General features: G+C 36.4%; 1 protein-coding gene across 4 annotated transcripts in view; it reads right to left on the bottom strand.

Moving 5' to 3' along the window:
• Window positions 1-25845, bottom strand: part of NRIP1 (nuclear receptor interacting protein 1) — a 106679-nt gene that overhangs the window by 65878 nt on the left and 14956 nt on the right. For 3 of the 4 annotated variants that reach the window (XM_033232180.1, XM_033232178.1, XM_033232179.1), the window contains exon 2: window positions 18776-18857. The exons of the other annotated variant lie outside the window; for it this stretch is intronic. The gene's annotated coding sequence lies outside the window, so the exon portion shown is untranslated. The remainder of the gene's footprint in view (window positions 1-18775; window positions 18858-25845) is intronic. 4 annotated transcript variants of the gene reach the window in all.

Consider the following 25845-nt stretch of genomic DNA (forward strand, 5'->3'; position numbering starts at 1 on the left):
GCCCAAGCTGGAGCAGAAGAGTGTCCACAAAAAGATGCACTGTGGTATACAATGCAGAAATCAATGTGGGCTGAGAAGGGCTTCCACAGGAAGGGGCTTTGAGGCTCAAGTAAAACTAGGGGGCAGGGTGAGGGACAAGAGAAATGGCAGATTGACTACCTACAGGGAGAATGATCAAATAAAGTAACACTAAGGGTCACGGTAATCAGGTTTCTCACTCTAAGAGGAGGTACAAAAAGGGAAGGAAATATAATTGAAGCCTATAGGATGGGAATGAAATTAGAGACATCAGTATGATCAAGCGATGAAATGTCAAAAAGACACTGAAGGGGGTTCCACTGGCAAAATCAGGGACAAGATTAGCACCAAAATAAGTAACTACAATAATGGATTACATCTCACTGAATAAAATACAGGCTCATGAGCACATACTGATACAAATAAATTCACTAAAACTGTGATCAGGAAAGGGATTTTACACAGTTTCAAAGAACCTGCATGCAAAATACTTATTAATTACAGAGGGAAAATGAGTAATTTCACAGTAGATAAACTTAGCAGACACCATCTTAATCAAGTAATCCCAGTAAAAATCAACAGTAATGGGTCAAAATGAAACCGTATGCCACTGCATAGGATGCAAACAGAAGACATAGTATCACTTCTGTGATATTCCTGCTCAATATTCATAATAGGGATCTAATCATGAGGAAACAGAAGACAACCCTAAAGGAAAATATATTCTACAAAATTACGGGCCGATATGGTCTTCTAAAATGCCAGCGTCTTTAAAGTCAAAGACTGAAGAACTATTCCAGACTGAGGGAGACTAAAGAGATGAGACTAGTAAAAAGCAAAGTGTGATTCTAAACTGAATCCTTTGCTAAAAAGGACATTATTGGGACAACTTGGAAACTGGAATGAGCTCGGAGGATTAGATAGTAGTGATGATCAATGACTTTGACGGTTTTGTTGTGGTTTCCAGGACAAGGTCTTGTTTCTTCCTGGGAAACACATACTTGTTTATTCATGGGTAATGTCAACAGAGGAAAAAAGTTCCACTGTATTGTACATGTAACTTTTCTGTATGTGTTACTTTAAAACTAAAAATACGTAAAACACAAATGTATAAAATAACAGTTTTGAGTACATAATGGGCATAGGACATAAGAATTTCATAAAATAATATCTCAATGATGAGAAAAACACATGAAAAGATGTTCAGCCTCATTCGCTATCACAGAAAAGTAAATCAAGATCATAACATGATGCCACTTTGTATCTACTAATTTGGAAAAAGTTAGAAAGTCTGACTTTTCTTAGACCTGGCAATGATGTAGCTCAACAGAAGCTTCTGACATATTACTAATGAAATGTAAACTGGTCTGATAACACTGGAAACAATTCCATATTCTTTCATATAACTGAGCATTATCTGCATATCTAATCTTGGGTATATACCCCAGATCTTGCACGTCTTCAGAACACACATAAAAGAACGCTGATATCAGCAATGCTTATAACAGTTATACATGTGTGTGATATAAGTACATCTATATATGTATGTAAGTATATCAACAGGTATATCAAAAACAAAACAAAACAAAAACAAGCAAACAAAAGGACCAGCAACCATCCAAATGTCCACACACAGGAGAAGAAATAAACACACAGTGGAATATTGGCCAGGAGTGGAAATAAATTAACTATACCTACATACAGCAGTATACATAAATTTCAAAAAATCATGAGGAGTTGAAAAAGCAAGTCTCAAAACTGTACATATTAAATAACTTAAAGAGTGTAAGTGGATCATTTGCAACTCAATGGATAAATGCTTGAGGGGATGGACACCTCATTCTTCAGGATGTGCTTACTTTACATTGCATGCCTGTATCAAATCTTCCCTGTATCCCATGAATATATACATCTGTGTACCCACAAAAACCAAATTTAAAAAAATTTGAAAAAGCAAGTATCAGAAAACTTCACACAAAATGCTACCATTTTCACAAAACAAAAACATAAAGTAACATATTATTTAAAGATTAATGTAAAAACCAGTATCATTTAAAAGACAATAAATGATTAACACAAAATGTTCAAGAAAGTGGTTGCAAGGCACCAGGGGCAAGGAGAGCAACATACCGATAGATGCAGCTGTGGTAGTTAAGTCTGATTTGAGGCTCGATGGTAGGTTCTTGGGAGATCACTTTCATATTGTGCCTCATAATTCAAATACATTCCTGTTTACACCAAGTGTTACTTACATAATAGAAAATAAGTGGCTATATTGTGGTAAATCAGAGCTCTGACAAGTATTTTGTTTAGGTAAGCATCTTAATAATTTTCACACATGAACAAATGTTAACTGTTAGGCAACAGATTTTCTTTCTTCTCCTTGTTAGAAACAAAACCAAAGGAGTATATAGAGAGATACACTCAAAAGAATTGAAAAACTGACTGGCAGATAAAAACTTAGAGCTTGGTCAATCAAAGAATGAGGCTAATTCATATCTCCCACCACTTTGGTCTCCAATAAAGCTAACATAAATGCTCGCTTACTTAATTACTGCAAACTTCACAACTGTCTGATGAAAGAGGGTCATTTTGCAAAAATTACTTAACATGAGAAATAGGTAAACTGGAGTAATTCAATACACTTTAGGTTCTTAACAAAATGCATTTTCTGTTTAAATTTAAACAGGCCTTTTTCTCTCTAGTTGGTCACATGGGCCGGCAATCATATATTCACCATGGCAGCCAAAACTGTGATGATAAAGACTTAATACATCTTAAAGAGCAAAGTTTATTTGCACAATAAATAACTCTTTATATTTAGTATATGGTACTTCCATCTCAAAAAAAACTTACAATTCAATTTTCTCAACAACCTTGCATTACAGATAGAGCACACATTATTAAACAATAACCACTGCATGTAGCATAATATTTAAAAATCTTTTAAATAAGTTAGAAATGTGAAGGATACTCTAAATCAAATTTGCTACCCAAATACTTCTTGAGTATCTAGCATGTGAAAGGTACTTTATAAGGTGCTTTTTGGCATTCTATGTAATGCACATGGATTGAAAATCTTAGCTATGTGCTGCATTCTTGTTAAATGCAAATGAGTACAATAATCTGATTAAAAGACATCTTACACTAATTCCTCTTCAAAAGAAAGGGAGCAAGAAGCCATTCATCCTGATAAACTCATGTAAGATATACTGTACTGATTCTTTCTCTGGTCTTGGATTTCTTTTTAATGATGTGCTTGTACATTAACTACAGGCTACACAATACTGAGGAAGTTGGAGTGGGGTAAGATCACCTATTTAATAACACATTTCCTTTAGAAGGATCATTGCTTCATGTTACAGAGGAAACAGACATAAAACTAAATCCACACCATTAGTCCTTGTGGTGTATTTCTTTTTGTATGTATATTTTTACAAGGTTTGGGGCTGAAAAATGAGGCACTGATTCAAAGAATAAATATATTTAATATGCAATTTTTAATACTAAAGTGGGCACTAAATAAAAGTACAGTGTACAAATGTTTCTTTGAATACTCTATTTTAAAATTGCTTCCAGTGTTTCGCTGTGTTGTTCAATGGAAACAAAATATCCACTCCATATAATACTTAATTTTTCTATTTCCTATTCTTTATTGTTACTATTGAAATTATATTCTTTTAAAAGTCATTTCCCATTATTAATGGTCAACATCATTCTTTTAAAAAATATACATTGGTCCAAAAATATTTATATAAACAAGTGTTTATCTGACATCCCCATTTGGAGGTCTCCAAGCATTTCAAAGTTTAATATGTCAATAACTGAGTCCCTGTTACTCCTAATCTCAGATCAGCTCCATTCTTCCAATTGTTCAGGCCGCCATCCGAGATACCTGTCTTCCTCTCACACCCACATACAATCTTTTAGCAAATTCTGTGGGCTTTACCTTGGAATCCAGAATCCAGAATTCAGTTACTTCTTACTGTCCCCATTCAAGTCATCTCCTTCTCTCCTGAATTATAATAATGGCCTCCTCACTGGTTTCCTTATTTCTGTTTTTGATACCTCTTTGGTATACATAACACAACTGCTGAAGTGATTCTGCTAAAACATGATATTGGGCCACTCTTCTGCTCAAAATTTTCTAGGGGCTCCCCCCTCTGACCTCCCTCACTCACCCCACTCCAGCCACAGAACTTTGACTGGAACACTCTCCTCCCTAGGGGGCTGCATCACTAGCTCCCATGCTGACTCAGCCCTTACTCAAGTCATCCTCTGGGTAAGGCCTTTCCTGGTGTCATCTAAAACTTCATGGACATCTCCCCTGCCCCTGCCCTCAAGACCCTCCATTCTCCTCTCTTCACTTCAATTTTTATTTAGCACTTAATAAGATACCATAAATTGAATTGCTTTATCTTATTTCTCTATCTCACCAATAAAATGTAAGCTCCAGGAGGGTAGCAATTTATTTTCCTCTTTTGTTCACTGTTCTATCCCCAGGACTTAGAAGAATAACCAAAATACAGTAAGCACTCAATAAGTATGACTGGGTGGGGTGCCCAGTTCACACCCATAATCCCAGTGCTTTGAGAGGCTGAGGCAGGAGATCGCTTGAGGCCAGGAGTTAGAGGATGTGGTGAGCTACGATAACCCCACTGCACTCCAGCCCCGGCAACAGAGTGAGTCCCTGTCTCCAATAAAGTAAAACAAATAAATAAATAGTACACATGTCTGTATTTTGTGATCTCACAGGAGAGTCTGCAGAGATGAACAAAACTCCTATCCTCACCAGCTGTGATAAACACTGCAGTGACCTCCTCAAACACACAGTGGCCTCTTCCTTATTTACCTGTAGAAACTCACTCTCTGCCCCTCAGGAGGTCAATCCCAATTAGGTAAAGCCACTTGTAGGAAATCATGTCTATTCTGATAATACGAGGCAGGGCCTAGGCATGGGTATATGATGTAATTCTGACCAGTGAAGGTGACAAGGAAATGTGGGAAAATGGCCATCTTTCAATTGTGAAGAGTGACATCACCAAGTCACTCAAGACGGCAGAGGAGAAAACAGAAAACACCATGTGGGACGCTGATAAGATCATTATGACAATTCATTAACTGTCAAGACTCCAAACTTTTTGTTGGGTGAGAAGATATACCCTTACTGTTTAAGTTACTTCTAGTAGCCTTCTATTACTTATATTTTTATTAACAGAAAAATTTTTCAAATATTCACACAGTTTCGCACAATGGGTTAAGTCAAACTAACACTAAGTTGGATTCATTCACCTGGTGGAAGTCAGGTGGTTTCCCTTTCATCATGCTGCATGCCTAGAGAACAGGTTACATGATAATGAAACAAGATATTTCAATGGAAATCATATTTTCTCATAGGAATAATATGTTATAAACAAGGTTTTCTCTTAATTAAGAATTGAAAATAAACATATTACCAAAACAAAGGCAGTCCAAATATAGAGCTTTAATAAGTTAAATGGTAAAATTGTGCTCCCAATGACTACATATATAACAACGTTTTGCAGAATGGTAAGTACACATTCAGAGGGAGGAAAATACAGAAGGAGGGAGAAAGAAGGTTCGGTGGTAAGGAGGGAGGAGGGGAAGTCCCAAGTCCAAATAAATTTAGGAGATGATGATTTAAGTTAAAATAGATCACTACATTCCCTTTCTATGTGTATACACTCTGGAAGGCGCTTGGAGGACGCCACATTTCCTTTCTATGTGTATACACTCTGGAAGGCGCTTGGAGGATCACCATATTCCCTTTCTACGTGTATATACTCTGGAAGGCGGATGGAGGATCACCACCTTCCCTTTCTATGTGTATACATTCTGGAAGGCGGATGGAGGATCACCACCTTCCCTTTCTATGTGTATACACTCTGGAAGGCGGATGGAGGATCACCACCTTCCCTTTCTATGTGTATACACTCTGGAAAGCGGATGGAGGATCACCACATTTCCTTTCTATGTGTATACACTCTGGAAGGGGGTTGGAGGATCACCACCTTCCCTTTCTATGTGTATACACTCTGGAAGGCGGATGGAGGATCACCACCTTCCCTTTCTATGTGTATACACTCTGGAAGGCGGATGGAGGATCACCACCTTCCCTTTCTATGTGTATACACTCTGGAAGGCGGATGGAGGATCACCACCTTCCCTTTCTATGTGTATACGCTCTGGAAGGCGGATGGAGGATCACCACCTTCCCTTTCTATGTGTATACACTCTGGAAGGGGGTTGGAGGATCACCACCTTCCCTTTCTATGTGTATACACTCTGGAAGGCACTTGGAGGATCACCACATTCCCTTTCTATGTGTATACACTCTGGAAGGCGCTTGGAGGATCACCACCTTCCCTTTCTATGTGTATATATTCTACAAGGCACTTGGAGCATCACCACATTCCCTTTCTATGTGTATACACTCTGGAAGGCACTTGTAGGATCACCACATTCCCTTTCTATGTTTGTACACTCTGGCAGGCGGTTGGAGAATCACCACCTTCCCTTTCTATGTGTATACACTCTGGAAGGCACTTGGAGGGTCACCACATTCCCTTTCTACGTGTATACACTCTGGAAGGCGCTTGGAGGATCACCACATTCCCTTTCTACGTGTATACACTCTGGAAGGGGGTTGGAGGATCACCACATTCCTTTTCTACGTGTATACACTCTGGAAGGTGCTTGGAGGATCACCACATTCCCTTTCTATGTTTGTACAGTCTGGCAGGCAGTGAGAGGATCACCAAATTCCCTTTCTATGTGTATACACTCTGGCAGGCGGTTGGAGGAAAACGTCATTAATCTGAGACGCTCCCATTCATCTCTGAAATAATCCTAGGTTCAAATGGAGGAAGGAAGTAGGTCAGTGATAGTTTGACCCAAGGGGGTAATTTTGAGTCAAAGGGTTTTGATTTTTAACTCAAAGCCAAGCCGTTAGTAACAAAGCCAGAACTATGACTATCCAAAATGAGAACTCTTCAAATTCTCACTACAACCACCTAACAAACCACACACTGCCTCATCACAAAAGTCTTAAAAACTTTGAAAATTCTAATAAACTCCTTGTACTATCAAGTAACTTACTATAGACATAATGGGAGCAAAATAGAAGATATTTTAAAAAGCTTTTCTATAGAATAAACCTAACTCTACACTTAACACAGTATCTGTAACATACAGTAATTGTTTAGTTATCAGTAGTTTCATTAGCTGTCATTTTTGAAAAAAATATTTGGATGAATGATGGCTCTGAAAAAAAAAAAAAACTTTCGAAGTCACTGAAGAAAGATAGGAATGTCCTTCAAAACCTTCCTACCATATTCGCTAATAGTAAACAAAGGTATAGAAGTTTTTCTGTTGTAAAACTTCAAAAAGCAGTAACTGAATCAATTTAACTAAGGACTTTAGTCCAGAGAGGATGTCTGATCATTGTAAGGTTGACTACAGAGGTCTGCTGATCTCAGATCCAATCCTTGCTTCCTTCTGCTCTCCCTTGCTTCATCTCTGAGTCACTCTACACTCAGCAAATGAAGCAGGAGAGGCAGCAGAAGGGTGAGTTAAGACTGGAATTAAAAGTGTGAAGCCACAGAATGACCAGAAGATTTATGTGATGTAAAAATGTTTTCACAAAAATATAAACTAGTCTGTTTGATTTCAAATATGGTTCCTTTAAATAATGGGCCACTGAGAAAGCTGAAAAATTAAAATGATCATCTCTGAAGTACCTTATCTCAATGTAAGTTAACTGGATAAGCATTAGTCAAATAAAAATTAAAATGTATCTAATCCCCAAATTCAAACATTAATCAGTACGTTAAAAAAATTCAGAATTATATTTCCCACAGGTAGTCAAAGTCATTTCTAAAGAGGTATCTAAGGAATAATACAAAAAACTAAAAAATACTGCATACCAGCCAGGCACAGTGGCTGACGCCTGTAATCCCAGCACTTTGGGAGGCCAAGGCGGGTGGATCACGAGGTCAGGAGATCGAGATCATCCTGGCTAACACGGTGAAACACCATTTCTACTAAAAATACAAAAAATTAGCTGGGCGTGGTGGCGGCGCCTGTAGTCCCAGCTACTCGGGAAGCTGAGGCAGGAGAATGGCGGGAACCGAGGAGATGGGGTTTGCAGTGAGCCCCAATCACGCCACTGCGCTCCCGCCTGGGCAACAGAGCGAGAGTCTGTCTCAAAAAAAAAAAAAAAAAAAAATACCCCATACTATGTCAGAACTGCATTAAATGCTTTATGCAGGCTTAATTCCTATACAGTAATTCTCAAATAACTCTATGAAGTTATCCCCATTTTACAGATGAGAACACTGAGCCTTAGGGAAGTAAGGTGATTTGCCCATAGTCAGCAATAGTAAGTAAGTGGCAGAGTTGGGGTTCATACCTATGTTGTCTTGTTCAAAACCACCACATCACAAGCCTTTGTCAACTTTAATGCATTTACCCATAAACACTACTTTGGCTGAAATGCAGTTTATTAAAGATTTTAAGTAGCCTCAAGTATACTTCTATACTCTAATGGTGACTTTCAACATGAAATGTAGTTTTAAAACAATTATCTAGCGGGTTATTGTCAGTTATCATGATTAACTTTTATTCATTAGACACAAGTAAATACCTGTTACTGACAACAGGGCTAAGACATACATTATCTCACTCAATCATTATTTATAAAATAGATATGATCCAATTTTACAGATGAGGCTCAGAGAAGTTGAGTGACTTGCCCAGTTACGGGGTAAATCTGGGATTCAAACTCAAGTCAGTGTGTTTCACAGTAAGGCATTCCACAATCAAATCCCCAATACACGTCGGCAGTGTCAGATCAACTGCCTTGTTCAGCTCGTCTCCTGATCATTTCATGAAAAATTAACCATCTGTTTATAAATCATTCATCAAATGTTTTGTTCCTAGAACTATGTTAAAGACATAAATATAATTACAAGTCTTTGCTGGACCCCACTAGACTCTTTAAATAAAAGTATGTTCCTGGGGTAATTTAGATTCTGGCTACTTCTATTGCAAATTCACCAAATCCATTGCTTTTGTTACTACCACAGCATAAACACCCTGAATTTTCTTTGCTGGAATAAAGCCTGTTAAAACTTTGTGCAGGAAAATCTCTAGGACTTTTCAAGTATCAAAAAGCTGAGGAAATGTTGGTACTTTAAAATAAATCCTGACCCAGTAAGAACTGGCGCTGGGCCTTTTATTTTCTTGCAGTCAGCAAAAACTACAAACCTACAAAAATTCAAATAGTAGCTAAGGGGCATGCATTTTGAAATAGTTCCATATGTGGTGAGTCACTTCCCAACTGATGCTTTATACTGAAAACTTTTTTTAACCTGGATATGTAGGCAGAAATCCCTTTTAAAACCTATCACAGCCACACTATGAAAGGAAAAGCAAGTCCACGTGGGAGTTGACTAATTGTTTCCCCTGAAAACTGTTTTCCTGGGGGGAAAAAATGAATTTTATTATTGACTCCTATGTACCACCTTGCTTTACAGTTCAAACAAATTCAGAAACTGTTTTTCCTAACCCTGTATTGATCTAGATCTTTGTAAAAATGAAATGAAAGACAGGTTAATCATCCAACAAACATAATACACAAGTGTGTATGAGGAGAGGAGAGCAGGAGGAAGTGGAAAGAACTAGGTCAGTAGGTAGCAGATGTTAAGTGGTTCAAACTTGAAAGGAATCCTAAAAGCATGGACCGAGGTTTGTGGAAACTCTTAAAAGTAACTCAAAAGTAAATGAAAAATAAAAATAAAAATAAAAATGTGTGGAAGAAAGGTCCTAATTTAGAAGGACGTGCTAGTAAGTAAAAGAGTGATCATCTAAAAACCTATTTTCTTTCTTTTGAAAAATATATTATAATTAACAATATTGTCCATAACACATTATCTTTCTATAGCATTACACTGATACCAATGCACTTTATATATTTCCTCATTTATTCTGCATAATATTCTTATGATGTAAGATGTATCCTCATTTTACAGATCGAAAAACTGATGCTCAGTTTAAACGATTAAGAGTATATGTGAAGATGTGAAGAGTATATGTAAAGATGCAGAAGATGCAGTATATGTGAAGAATATAAATCTTAGGATTCTAAAGCCATCATTTTCCATACCATTGTATTTAACTGTGGCTGTGACAGTAGCAGCTCAATGCCTACTCAAGAGGTAAAAGAGAAATAAACCCTTTGTTTTAAAATTTAAAAAAAAAAACAATTACCTCTGCCTTTTCTCAAGAGAAAACAGGAATCCTTATATCTCAAATAAATGTTTTCTTTTAAAATACAAGTTTACAAGGTAATAAAGAATATTCATGTGATAAGCCTATCAGAAACAAGTCTAAATGCCTGAGCCAATTTTAAATAGTTCACATTTATTCATTTCATACAATGTTGATATAAAAATAAAGTCTGCATAATTCTCATTTGACATTAAAGTAACCAAGATGAAGAGAAGTTACACTAATAAAAGGTTTAAAAGCTAAGAAAATAGCATTCTGTGGTCACCAGATTAAGTTTAAATTGTATATGACTTTTTTTTTTTTTTTTTTTTTGAGACAGAGTTCGTTCTGTCACCCAGGCTGGATGGAGTGCAGTGGCGCGATCTCGGCTCACCGTAAACTCCATCTCCTGGGTTTAAGCATTTCTCCTACCTCAGCCTCCTGAGTAGCTGGGATTACAGTTGTGCGCCACTATGGCTGGCTCATTTTTGTCATTTTTAGTAGAGATGATGTTTCACTGTGCTGGCCAGGCTGGTCTGAAACTCCTGAACTTGTGATCCACCCACCTCAGCCTCCCAAAGTGCTGGGATTACAGGCATTGTGATGTATATGACTTTGTAACAAATACTATAATGATGCTTTTCAACCTTAACAGAAATTCATGGGAGTATTTACATAATATAATAATGTTATCAATTTCTTATTTTCTGAAATTACTGTGAAAATGGCAAATTAGCAGTAACTCAGTAGAGGAGTATCACTATTAATACAAACTGCATGCCCATGTTTTTAAAACGCTTATAAAAGTAACTTGAGTAACATTCCTTGTGACGTTATATCCATTTCTATGACAATAAACAGGCTGTCTTTCAGAATTTTTGTACGTGATATAAATAAAGCCAGAGGATCAATAATTTTTTAACTAACACTGGAAAAAAAGGCTGAATATTTTCTAAACTTTATGCCCTAGATAATAAAGTAAGGGCTGTGTATACTGTCCACATAATCCGGGTGGCCAAAAATGTTAACTTCCCAAACATATTTAGTTGCCAAAAGGATATCTCAATTGCACATCATATTTTGTTACAGTAAGGAAGATTTAGAAACTATAATCATTGTTTCCTCCTCCCAAATTCAGTTTCTGCTACTACTCCATGTCACCACCATCTCAGCATTTAAATACATGAAACCACAGTCAGCCCAAATGCTCAGGGTCTACGTATGATGACAGAATTCATCTGTGTTTATGGTGCTGATTCTATGAAACTCATTTCCTCCTTTAACCTTTTACCACTTCTTTCTGTGAACTAATTTACACCCACAACCCAGATACACATGATCTTCAGATTTGGGGTTTTTCTTGGAGGGGGCATAGATCTGAAAGTCAGAAACTTATTTCATTCCTAGATACTATTCTTAGCACCAGAACAATGCCCTAACCAAATAAAAAAAATTCATTATCCCAAATTCAGTCCCATCTAGAATCTCCACTAGCCAGGCAGACTATTTAGCAATATTTTAAAAATATTCCTAAGACATAGAATTGAAAAGGCTGGGGTTATCTTTAAGAAATTTAGGGAAATCTGTGAAATGATTCTTTTTAAAAAATGTATTTTACCCCAATGTGAATTAAATATGGAAAACTAAAGATACATTTTGGGAAGTTAACAAAACTTTGATCTTTGAAATTGTTACATTCTAAGCAGGTGATTTATTACTTTCACCAAAAGCTTTTGTATTTTCTCTCTTGATGAACAGCAAAGAATATTAAGTCTATAGTAAGCTATAAGGAAATAATAAGCAAAATTTAAGCAAAATAATAAGCAAAATTTATTTAGCTAACATATTAAATAAATTTTGCTTATTCAGGTAAGGAACATTAAAAGAGCATTCCACATATCACAGTAAGTTAAGTCAAAGAAATGTATATATTCCACAAAATAAAGTCTGGGTACTGTCATAATTACTCATATTACACTTTGCAACATGTAAATTTCTAAAACACATGCTATCATTTCATCTGCATACAAAGTATATGAAAAAACTGCTGCACAAACATAAGCAACCTGCATAATGTAATAAAGATGAACTTTTACCCTTTTTTGATCATTTCTAAAGCTTTAAAATTGTATCAGGCATACTCTGGAGTTCGGTTTCACCAACGGTTTATCACCCCATATGTGTGAGACATCAAGTTGAGTGCTTTGTAAATCACAAATTTATAAAAGATACAACCCCCTCCATTTAGAAGTTTAAATTTTGCTGCAGAGATGAATGAAACGCTATGAAAAATAAAGGCGGTGTGAGTGGCATTCGTCAACCACTATAAGAGAGTAGATGGGAGCACATGTTCCCTTCTGTCCGAGTGGTCATACAAATCACAGGATGGATGGCCTTTTGGTAAAAGAAAACTAGTAGGGATCACAGGACATCTGAGCTGAAGACAGCAAAAATAATGTGGCAGAATAAGAAATGTGCAATTAGCACGTTTAAGGACGGGGCAAACCAAACAGATGATCCTGAGACATGCGGGAACCAGGCAGAAATAGGACCTGTCTTATCTCGGGAGCAAAGGTCTTTGTTCAGGGTAATAATAATTTTCTTCAGAAAGTTCTACTTTGCTGTGTAGAGTGTATTGGGTAATAAAACTAAAAGGCAAAAGATCAGATAGAAAGTTACTGCAGTAACTAATAACCAGAAAGTAACAAAGCCTGAATTTGGAAAATGGCAGTGGAAAGACAAACCAAAACTCGTAATTCTTCCTGTTCCAATGAAAATGATTATTGACATAGTCATAATTACGGCTGACTGCAATCAAATGTTAAATACATAAAGGTATAATATAAAACTGAGAACTTGCCAACAGACTTTTAGGAAAGACTTTGATCATATTTATCATCTCATACTTATCCTAAAATGTAATAAACATTATAATGTCCCCTTTGAATGTTTTCTAGGGTACCATATACCATAACTGAATATGTCTTTAATTCAATTTTTGTACTATTTTAAAAACATTTATTGTAGTTGACCTAAAAATGAAACTTCAAGAACTACAATTAGATACCATCGGTATAAAATGAACGCCAATCTATACTTCTCTATACAAAATTACTTTCCAAAACCTTTTGAGCTCTGCCTGATCTATACTAAGACACCAAAATATAATGTATGTCGCCTATATTTTACAGAAACAGAACTCTTTTATAAATGAACTTCTCAAACTGACTACCAACATAATTTTATTATCCAAATGAAAAAAACACATATTTATATCTATAAGAAAAATTACCTGACCATAATAATAAACCCTATTTTTTGAAAAGTTCATTATTTACATATTACCTTTCAAAGGGATGTGTATGTCCGGTTTGATGAAAAAAACTATTTTCAAATTATTCAAATTATCCAAATGTATTATGATGTTTATAACTTACAATTTCTATTTTCATTTCCTTTAAATATTCCCTGCCCCAGAAAACCTATAAAGGCAAATTTTCAGAAATAAAAAAAATGTGTATCTTCTCCATGCATTCAATAAATAATTAGTCTATGAACAGGTATGTCCTCCTTCCAGATGCTCAGCCTTCCACTAGCTTCTTCAGATTTATTAGTAATGAACACAACAGAAATTCTTGCCTTCAGGGAGTTTCAATTTTAGAAAGATTAAACAATAAATGAACTATAATTTAAAAAGAAACACAAATTTCATTGTATTTTTAAAGCTGTTAAGTGCTGTGGAGAAAGGGAACAGCATAAAGGAGAGAGGAAAAAGAGGAGGCTTCTGTTGTGAATCGTGTGGTCACCAGGGTGGGCTCCACTAAGAAGATGCCTTTTCAGCTAATGAAAGGACTTTGGTTTTACATCAAGTGAGGTGAAGGCTTTTAAGCAGAAGAATAATTTTCTTTTCTTGCTACTCAATAAGAACTGAGTGTCAAAAAGAATACCAATTTCATTTAAGAGTGTGGAGATACTATTATCAAAAATGTGTTGGGGGTAAGCTATAAAACAACCACTGTATCCCAGATCTGGGACCCAAGGCAAGCGCTGAAGTGTGAAGATGCCATCTATCCCTCAAAGGGCTGTTCCCTCCACAATATGCCTCCATATTGACTGTCTTCACACGCCAATAGTCCCTCGTCCACATTCCCAATGCTGAATACCAAGAAGCTTTAAAACCCAATTTGGTGGCAAAATCAAACCCACATTCATGTGAGACGGTTTATAGCCTTGATTTATCCCATTTGGAGAAAATAAACATGAAGAAACATTAACCCTCAAAATTTAGGTAACCTTTAAATATCCTAAGCAATGAGAAGTCATAGGCACATCTATATGTACACACACAAGCTATCTGCAAACTCCCCTATTTTATTGAATATAGTGGAGTTATATTATATAGCAATTTATCACATTCAATTAAAACAGCCATGCTTTTAAAAAAAGAAAAACACACTTCCCCCAAAAGTAAAATTCTACCTAGTATAACTTGGAGTAAGATGGAAAATATGAATCTACTGCTACAGATTTGGATTTTATAGTTTAAAGATATGTATCTGTCATTCGACATGTCCCCTAAACACTGGCTAATTGATTTCTCTGATGTTCAACCAAAGAAAATGCTACTTATTACAAAATAGAAGGAAAAATAGGCTGTTTGAAACTTACTTAAAGATAGTACTTCAGCATTTGACATGGCCCCTTTCTCTTGGATTTTTAAGGGTGATTTTAACTAGTCATGAACCTGACTAAAGCACTGTCTTTTAAAAACCCAAAATGTAACTCTATAGCTGTGCTGTCTAATATAGCAACCACTAGACACATGTGGCTCCTGTGCGCTTGAAAGATGACTAGTCAGAATTCAGAGAGCCACGAGTCAAAGCACACACCAGGTTTCAAAAAACTCAGTATAGATTTACATTCTTTTTGAGTGCAAAATATTTCATAATTTTATATTGATTATTCACTGAAAGGATAACATTTTGCAGATACTGAGTTAAATCAAACATATTATTAATTTCACCAGTTACTTTTAACCACAGCTACTAGAAACTTAACATTTAAAATGTAAAGTTACATAATGTAGCTCACATTATACTTCTAGTGAACAGCACTGCCCTATAGGAAAGACCTAGAAAAAGATTAATTTCTCAAATACTTATCTGCTAGAATGAATAATATCAATTTTAATCACCAGAATAATAAAAACACAAAGGTCACAAGAAACACTTGTCAGGAATGCTGAAATAAGGGTTTTGTAACTCAAAAGTATCTATTACTTTAAATATTCAGAGAAGTGTTCAAATATTCAACTAATTAAAAAAAGCCTTCAATATGTGTTATGTCTGATTTGCTTCAAAATTCGCTTTCCGTATTTCAATCATACGAGCACAAGTACATACAGGAGGGTTTTGTGTCCTAGTTTCCTTCACTAGGGTTAGAACAAACCCAGGTTTTGTGAGCCAAATACATATTATAATGGAATCAGAAAATAGGTAACTTATTTTTTAATAGATGGGAAAATTTAAATAACTCCTAAGAAACAACTTTGGAGTTTACATTAGGTCAAAGAAAAATAAGTCTCTCTAATTATAAAACCTACCATTAACAAAAGACACACTGATTGACATTTCCTAAATATTCTTAAAAGCAATCTAAGTACCTATTACTCTAAACACATGCACGCCCCACCACTCAGCAGTTCCATTCCCGTGCTTACACTGTACTCACGAGAAATGAATGTTTATTTCTACCAAAAGATCCAAAAAAGTTCACAGCAACCTTATTTGTAGCCACAAACTTGAAAGAAAACTAAATGTCCATTTACAGTGGAATGGATAAATGGTGGTATAATCATAGAATAGAACACAGACAATTTAGGGGGAAAAACAAATAACATGCACAACATGGATGACTCTTACAGACATAATGTTGATTAAAAAAACACAGACACGAAAGAGTTCATATGACATGCTTCCAACTTTATATAGTTTAAAACAGGCCAAACTAATCTAAAGCAGAAGATGCCAAAGACTAGTTTCTGCTGGGTACAGGCAGGATTGATTAGAAAATACACAAATACAATAAGCCTTCTGGAGTAGGGTGCTAGTTACTCAGACTATACTTATATAAAAAACAATCAAGTTAACAAATAAGGGTGTCTATTTGATTACATGAAGTTACACTTCAGTAGGTTGTGTATAAAAAGAAGAAACTTTTTCTTAAAAGGACCTTATGCATTACGATTGCTTTTCAAAATAATTACTTAAAACTAATTCTTACCTTGAAAATACATGAGAATTTGTCGATTTAATTCTTCAGCTAAACTTTCAATTTCTTTTTTTTTTTTTTTTTGAGACGGAGTCTCGCTCTGTCACCCAAGCTGGAGTGCACTGGCCAGATCTCAGCTCACTGCAAGCTCCGCCTCCCGGGTTCACGCCATTCTCCTGCCTCAGCCTCCCGAGTAGCTGGGACTACAGGCACCCGCCACCTCGCCCGGCTAGTTTTTTGTATTTTTTAGTAGAGACGGGGTTTCACCGTGTTAGCCAGGATGGTCTCGATCTCCTGACCTTGTGATCCGCCCGCCTTGGCCTCCCCTTTGCAGTTTCTTTTTAATAACTATCAACTCTATTGAAACATAAATTTAATTCTGAGATATGACATTTCATGAATTGATAATTCATATTATCATTAAAATTATAACTTCCATCTTTAAAGCTAAGTGTGAATGTTTATACGAAATATTTATGATAGTTCATTCTCATCTTTAATTTGAAAAGATAACTCTAAATTCCATAAAATCCAGTTTCTGATTATATAATTTATTTTACTGGATAAAGTGTATATTAAATTTAACTTATTTTGGGGGTTCATTTACAAGTCCTTTCACAGACCTAATTTGCTTGTTTAAATTTCTTACCTGCTTTTGCCTTGCCCTCATAACTGACAAGAAGAGGAAGAATATGCTGGTTTGCCAATAAATAATAATCTTAAACACAAAGTTTCCATTTTAAAAGTTCAATGCAGCGTGCTGGGGAGACTTACTAAAAGACTATGTTCAACCAATCCTAGAAATTCACACTGCTTGATGGTGATTAAGAAAATCGGTAAAAACTGATTTTTGTGTTATTTCATATGAATAAAAATCATGAATATTCAGCTAATAAAGTTAAATCTGTATTACAGTAAAAGAAGGTGGCCAATTCACTACAATCTTAACAAATACATTATTTTATTAAATGTATTTACGCATCCTTCCTTCATCTGTTTCTATTCCAAACAAGACTGCTGGCAAAAGTTTTCGAGAAGGAAAACACAAGATACACACAAGATACAGAGGAGGTATAAGGTTGAACATTAAGAAGGATGACTTGGATATAGATCAAGAAGACTATGTTCACCACTGACATTAGTCAAATTGGCTGGCATATTCATATGTGGTCTATGAAGTATGCTATGGTCTGAATGTTGTATCTTCCCAAAATTCATAAATTGAAACCATATTTGCAATGTGAGGGTAATTTGGAGGTGGGAACTTTGGGGAGCAATTAGATCATGAGGGGAATGCTCTTATGAACAGGATTAGTTCATAAAAGAGATCCCAAGAATCCTCTGACCACCTCCACCCATGTGAGGTTACGGCAAGAAGTCAGCCATCTATGAGGAACAGGCCCTTACTAGACATTAAATCTGCTGGCACCTTGGTCTTGGACTTCTCAGCCTCCAGAACTGTGAGAAATAAACTTCTGTGGTTTATAAGCCTCTCATCTATGGTATTTGTTACAGCAGCTCAAATGGACTAAGATAAGACAAAGCACAAAGTGAGTAAGTTTCTCAAAAGATGATTTTAACATAACCTTCCTTCCTAGTAATACATCGCATGTCCTGACACTCTGAGTCTACGAGCAGATAAATTATTATGCTGTTCCAATCTATCCACAAATGATCATGCAAAGAGGGAACTTAGCAAATGGATTTTCAGAGGCAAAACCAGGTGGCCTGGCTGAGTCTGTCCATGGACCCTGATGATAGACTGATCCAAATGCAGATGGCAGCTGATCCCTACACTAGAAGGTAGAGCTGTCACAGGCAGGAAGAATTTTAAGACTGCCTGAATGTTTCAGGTATACTTCACACTGTCTTAGGTAAAAAGGAACTTTATGTATCTCATTTTCAAATCAAGACATTCTTTAAAATAGTTCTATACTAGTAAGGTAAAATGTAAATACCTCGTGTTTAAAATAGGTAAAACTGGTTTACTCTAAACCAGATGTTTTATTCGATTACACAACATTTTGATTTACTAAAATTGAAATAAAACCTTCTTTGTGACAAATGGCAAAGTAGTTTACCAATATCTAAAAATTAAAGAAAAATAACAAAATGTGACATAACAGTCTTACTTTTCTACAATTGGAAAGGCCTGATAACATTTAAAAAAGTGGGGCAATGAGACAAAAGACAATACCTTCTGGCTGTGTTTCTCCCAAATGTTAAAATAATGAGTCCTGAGAACAGAGTTCTGAAATAGCTCACAATCCAAACATTTCCTGAAAATTAAAAGAAATAAGTGTTACTTCAAGTGCACCTTATCTCAAAGAGTTGTTTTACGATGGAATTTTGATTACTAACTAAATCATCTCAAAAAACAACAAAAAGATGTATTACAAGGTAAAAAAAAGTATTCATATTCTTCATGACACATCATGCTTTCTTTGGACACAGTTGTAGACCACATGTAAAAGAACAATATTCATTACAGAATTATTTGCCAAAATACACTACCATTTTTTTTTTTTTTTTTTTTTTGAGGTGGAGTCTCCCTCTGTCACCCAGGCTAGAGTGCAGTGGCGTGACCTCAGCTCACTGCAACCTCTGCCTTCCAGGTCCAAGCAATTCTCCCACCTCAGTTTCCCAAGTAGCTGGGATTACAGGTGCCCAGCACCACGCCCAGCTAATTTTTGTATTTTTAGTAGAGATGAGTTTTTGCCATGTTGGCCAGGCCAGTCTCAAACTCCTGACCTCAGGTGATCTGGCCGCCTCAGCCTCCCAAAGTGCTGGGATTACAGGCGTGAGCCATCACACCCGGCCAAATACCCATCTGTGCTTATTTTACTGTAAAGATTGTCCCTATTGTCGATGATGTAAAAAGTTAATGTCAAAGATAAAGAGGAATTTCAGTCAAGGCTTCTGGGAGAAAAAGTATTAGAATTATTTAACAGTCACTGCACAGTTTGAAACACCTCATTTCTTTTCTGTACCACTAGGAACAGAAAATGTTAAACTCAGAATTAGAACCATACTAGATACAGAATGACACTGACGTGGAAAAGTTCATACTACCAGAAACAAAAGAGTGGATCAAAGTTTTTGGCCAGCAAGGGATGGAGAAAACAATTTAACATTTAAGAAACTTTATTTTGGTCAACAGGCCAATGGACAGTGCCTGAGTACCATGCTGGTTGGTATAGGATGTCAGACAGCGACACTAGAGTCCCAACTCATCTGGCTAGAAAGGACACCTACCACCCAGCCAGGCTGATTGTCTGGGCCGGAGTGATTAGGAGGGCATTGAAATAGATACTGGAGTAGTCTTAGTGATGAAGAACTGACAGTGAATGAGTGGATGAGAGAGAGTGTGTATGTGTGTGTAGCAGTAATTAAAGGTGTATATTTTTCATTGCAGTTGGTCCATCTAAAACTACTGTCTTCTCTTTTATGATATTATTTTTACTTAAGCCTGGCATGTTAATTGATTAAGGCTCTATGATTAATTGATGTCATTTATCAGACATTTACGGAATATCAGCTGTATACCTTGCACCATGTGGGGTATTGAGGGTTCACAGACACAGGCAGAATAACAATAAGCAAGATACAGACTAAGTGACCTACAGGTATAGTGGTGAAGAGCCTGCTTGGTTAGGATGTCGGGGAAGTATCACTCTAAGAAATTTGTTACCTTTATGTGGTTTTAAGGAGATTGAAGGGCCCCCAGTAAAATGAAATGAAATGAAAAAGAGCTATTTTGGGAGGTTAGAATTCAGGTTTACAGATTTATTTTTATTCAAAGCTATAATCCTTGAGACCTGATCACAGGTTATAGGCTAGGAATTGAGAGTTCTAGAAGTGTAAGTCAGATCTAAGTGGCGTGTCTGATAGAAATGGAATGCTACTATGGTGGTATCAGGGAGTTTGCATGGTACCTCCTTAATCACCAGTAGCTTCACTGTCCATTGGCCTGTTAGCATTTTACCCACAGTAGAACATCTTTCAAGATGGGAGTCAATCCTCTCAAACCCTGCCACTACTTTATCAATTAAGTTTACATGATATTCTATATCCTTTGTTGTTATTTCAACAATGTTCACACAGTATCCTCAATCAGGAGTAGAACCCACCAAAGTTATCCATAAGGGGTGGAAGCAGCTTCTTTCAAACTCCTATTAATGTTAATATTTTGACCTCCTTCCATTAATCACAAATATTCTCAACGGCATCTAGAATGGTGAATCCTTTTCAGAGGGTTTACAATTGCCTTTGCCCAGATCCATCAGAGGAATCACTACCTATGGCAACTATAGCTTTACAAGATATATTTCTTCAATGGTAAGACTTGAAAGTTGAATTTACTCCTTGATCCACAGGCTGCAGAACAGATGCTCTATTAACAGCCATGAAAATGAACATTGACTTCCTTGTGTATCTCCATCAGAGCTCTTGAGTGACCAGGTACACAGTCAATAAGCAGTAATATGTTGATAGGAATCTTTTTTTTTTTTTTCCTGAGCAGTTGGTCTCAATAGGGGGCCTAAAACATTCAGCAAACCATGCTGTAAACAGATGTTCTATCATCCATGCTTTTTCTTCCATTTATATAGCATAGGTAGAGGAGATTTAGTACAATTCTTAAGGGGCTTAGGATTTTTGGAATGGCCAAACATTGGTTTCCACTTCAAGTCACCAGCTGTATAATCCACTAACAAGAAAGTCAGTTTGTCCTTTGAGGTTTTGAGGTCAGGCATTAGTTTCTCCTCTCTAGCTATTAAAGTCCTAGACGGCATATTCATCCAACAGAAAGCTGTTTCATTTACACTGAAAATCTGCTGTTTAATGTAGACATCTTCATCAGTGATCTTACCTAGATCTTCTGGAAGCTTGCTGTAGCTTCTACATCAGCATTAGCTGCTTCATCTTGCACTTTAATGTTATCCAGGCAGCTTCTATCCTTAAACTTCATGAACAAACTTCTGCTAGCTTCCAACTTTTCTTCTGCAGTTTGTTCATCTCCCCTCAGCCTTTGTGGAATTAAAGAGAGCGAGGACGCTGCTCTGGATTAGGTTTTGGCTTAAGGGAATGTTACGGCTGTTTTGATTTTCTATGCAGACTACTAAAATATTCTCCATATTAGCAATAAGGCTGTCTATTAGTCTGTTCTCACACTGTATGAAAAAAATGCCCGAGACAAGGTAATTTATAAAGGAAAGAGGTTTAATTGACTCACAGTTCCGCATTGTTGGGGAAGTCTCAGGAAACTTACAGTCATGGCAGAAGGTGAGGGGAAAGCAAGGCACCTTCTTCACAAGGCAGCAGGAAGGATAAATGCCGAGCAAAGGGGGAAAAGCCTCTTATAAAACCATCAGATCTCGGCCGGGCGCGGTGGCTCACACCTGTAATCCCAGCACTTTGGGAGGCCAAGGCGGGCAAATCACGAGGTCGGGAGATCGAGACCATCCTGGCTAATACGGTGAAACCCCGTCTCTACTAAAAATCAAAAAATTAGCCAGGCGTGGTGGTGGGCTCCTGCAGTCCCAGCTACTCAGGAGGCTGAGGGGAGAATGGCGTCAACCCAGGAGGCGGAGCTTGCAGTGAGCCCAGATCGTACCACTGTACTCCAGCCTGGGCAACAGAGCAAGAGGCTCCGTCTCGAAAATAAATAAATAAATAAAATAAAATAAAACCACCAGATATCGTGAGAACTCACTATCACGAGAACAGCACAGGGTTAACTGCCCCCATGATTCAATTACCTCCACTGAGTCCCTCCCAGGACACATGGTGAGTATAGGAACTACAATTCACGGTGAGATTTGGGTGGGGACACAGCCAAGTTACATCAGGCTGCTTTGTGTTCTTATCATTCATGTGTTCACTGGAGTAGCACTTTTAATTTCCTTTAAGAACTTTTCCTTTTACATTCACAACTTGGTCAACTGGCACAAGGGCCTAGCTTTCAGACGAGCTTGGCTTTTGACATGCCTTCCTCACTAAGCTTAATCTTTTCTAGCTCTTAATTTAAAGTAAGAGACCTAAAACTTTTCCTTGCACTTAAATACTTAGAAGCCATTATAGGGTTATTAAATGGCCTAATTTCAATACTGTTGTGTCTCAAGGAACAGGGAATCCCAATGAAAGGGAGATGAGATGGGGGAACAGCCAGTCTGTAAAGCAGTCAGACCACACTTAACAATTAAGTTCGCCGACTAATATGGGCACAGTTCTTGGTACCCTAAAACAATCACAATAGTAACACCAAAGATCACTGATTACAGATCACCATGACTTATATAATAATATGAAAACGTTTTAAATATTGTGAGAATTATCAAAACGTGACCACAAGGACACAAAGTGAAAACATGCTGTTGAGAAAATGGTACTTGCTCAACGCAAGGCTGCCACAAACCTTCAATTTGTAAAAAATAAAATTATCTTCAAAGAGCAACAAAGTGAAGCACAATGAAAGGAAGTATGCCTACACACCAGCAACACCAAAGCTATCCTACATCATTAACAGGGTATGTCACCTATGTGTATAAGTCAAAGATACCTGGAATCGTAACTACGGGCAGCATGTTCCAAAATCTTAGTTGACAGAAGGCATCTCCTCAAGATAGAGTTTATAATTATCAGACAAAAACAAACAGAACCTGAAGAGACCTCCAGGTGATTAAGAAAAAAAAAAAAAAAAAAGCATTATCATTTCCTATTAGGACATTACTTTTTCAGGAGCTAAATAAAAACATTACCAAATCATTTTATGTAATAAAATTTAACTTTATTTTGACCTTTCTCATAAAGCAAATAAACCTCTATATCCAATAAGGTTCCATCTGAACTATGTAAGATGATAGGCAATACCTTAATTGCATTCATTTACATGACTTTGAAACTATTCTGGGCTGAAGTCACTGACTGCAAGGTCACAGAATACAAAAAAGTAGAATGCATGTAATTTACCAAGGAGAAATGATCCACTTAGACAGTGTGGCAGCACCTTTTCCATCCTTCATTAGGGGATACTAAATACTTAATGCAATCAACAGGTGCAGACATCTCCATTTAAAATATATCACACAAATACACACACACACACACACACACACACACATATTCATTTTCCAAATATATAAATAAAATTAAAATATATATTTAAGTCCATTATATATTATGGTTTTCTTCTTAAAATTAATCTGCCTAAATAGAGGTAAAGCACAATTCTACACCCTAATAGCATTTAGAATCAAAATACAATATAGGGCCATTATTTTTCCATTGTCTTGTAAAATTTCTAACACCTAATATTCAGGTTACAAAGCTATAGTTTTAGGACAAGAATTTAAAACACAGAAGGCCAAGTATGTTGAGTTCCTGCTTTCATTTTTTATAGCCTAAACAAGAATATATTCAACTAATTTGCTTAGAGAAGCACAGTTTACATGTCTCAAATCCAATAATACCATATTAATAAAAGAAAAGAGGTACAATAGATTGAAAGATTAACGAGCATAGATTACAGGGGATAATGTGTATTCTCCAAAACCTCAAGAGTATATCAAAACACACACACAAAAAAGATAACCCTACAAAATATTTCCCTTTAGCTTTGTAAAAAGGAATTTTAACACAAACTAGGCACTACTGGCACTTGAAGTTACTGGAGAAAAGGAACTCAAAAGAATAGGATTTAGGGTACCTTTTAAATATTTATAATATTAGCACATATGCAGAATGTGAAGTATTTGTCTCAGGTTTAATACAACATCACCAAAAGATTTACTTAAGCAGTTTCCACCCATTACATCAGGTAAATCTCTCACATTTAATTTACTCTCCAAGCACTTTTACACTACGCAAGCCAATCTTTTGCAACTTACAAATGATTTAATGAAAGAGAAGCAATGATATTATAAAATTTATGCTTCTTCACCTTCTCTCCCTACAGAGAAGGGCAAAACTTTTTTCACGTAAATCTATATTAGATCCAAATCATTTCAAGTGATGCTACTCCACAAAGAACACAAGGATGGACACATATTTAATTAATATATTCCTAAATAAACTTCAATACATGATGTCACTTTGTCCTTTGTAAATAAGAAATAAAATTTCTCCATCTTTTTTTAAGTTAAGCCAATTCACTTTGGATTAGCTTAGTTTTAAAATAAATGCATATACATATATAATAAAATACTAACTACTATTACTGTCTACATATAACTTTCAGTGACCACATCTGGGTATTTTAATTTTCTTTCTGTAAGAAACAATTCAGGGCCAGACATGAAATATATAATCTGTGTAACTAGGTAACAGGCAATTAATGGTTCACATTATTTGACAAGAATAAGCTATTGACCCCAATCAGAACCTTCCAATGTATCTTCAATGTTCTTGGCTACATTTCCATTTGAACTCAAACCTCAGAAAGAATATAATCTTCTGTTAAGATAACTTTTGTTTTCCTCAAACATTCTCTTTCTGCCTATCCCAAAAGAATGAATCGATGCTATACGTTCCTAAGTTCATTGATCATGAGGACAATATCTGAAGATTTCATACACATAATATTGTGATCTTTCCTTTCCTTGAATATCAGAATATGTTGGAGCCAATTTCTATAACCACAACCTAGTATCTGTGTATCTTTAAATGAGCTACAATCCAGAACTGAAAATGAACTACATTAATGGCATCGCACTTAACAGCTTTCAATGAATAGGTTAGAGTCTAAGTTCAAACATACTGTTATTTTTCCTTCCATTTACTTCATACAATTAGAAAAAAATGTTCTTACCACTCTCACTGTGGACTCACGTGACCATAGTACATCCTACCCTTAAAGCAAGTACACATGTGTGTATTGTCTACGTTTCTTGTTTTCCGTATATTATGATGGCTTTGACTCCTTTCTGGCTGGGAAGAGATTGCCCCTCCAGGGGCCAGCCAATGCTTAGAAAAGGCAAAGGACTCAGCGCGCCTTTCACATGCAGACTGACCAATCCACAGCCTACCTCCTCCACCTGGCCCACACACCTAGGAGGCAATATTCTGCTGCCTGGTATCTACCAGGCAAACTAGGGACCACTCTTACAGTTCACAGCTTGTATACCTATAACTTATTCAAAGCTATTATTATTATACACCTATAGCTTCTTAGTAGTAGTAGCAGTAGCATTTACCTACAGCAAATGCAAACCAGCTAATCCTAAACTTGGTTACCTGCCCTGCCTTGCCTTTCCCACAGATACTCCAGAA

Source organism: Trachypithecus francoisi, unplaced genomic scaffold, assembly GCF_009764315.1.
Source record: "Trachypithecus francoisi isolate TF-2019V2 unplaced genomic scaffold, Tfra_2.0 Lachesis_group14, whole genome shotgun sequence".
Lineage (NCBI taxonomy): Eukaryota > Metazoa > Chordata > Mammalia > Primates > Cercopithecidae > Trachypithecus > Trachypithecus francoisi.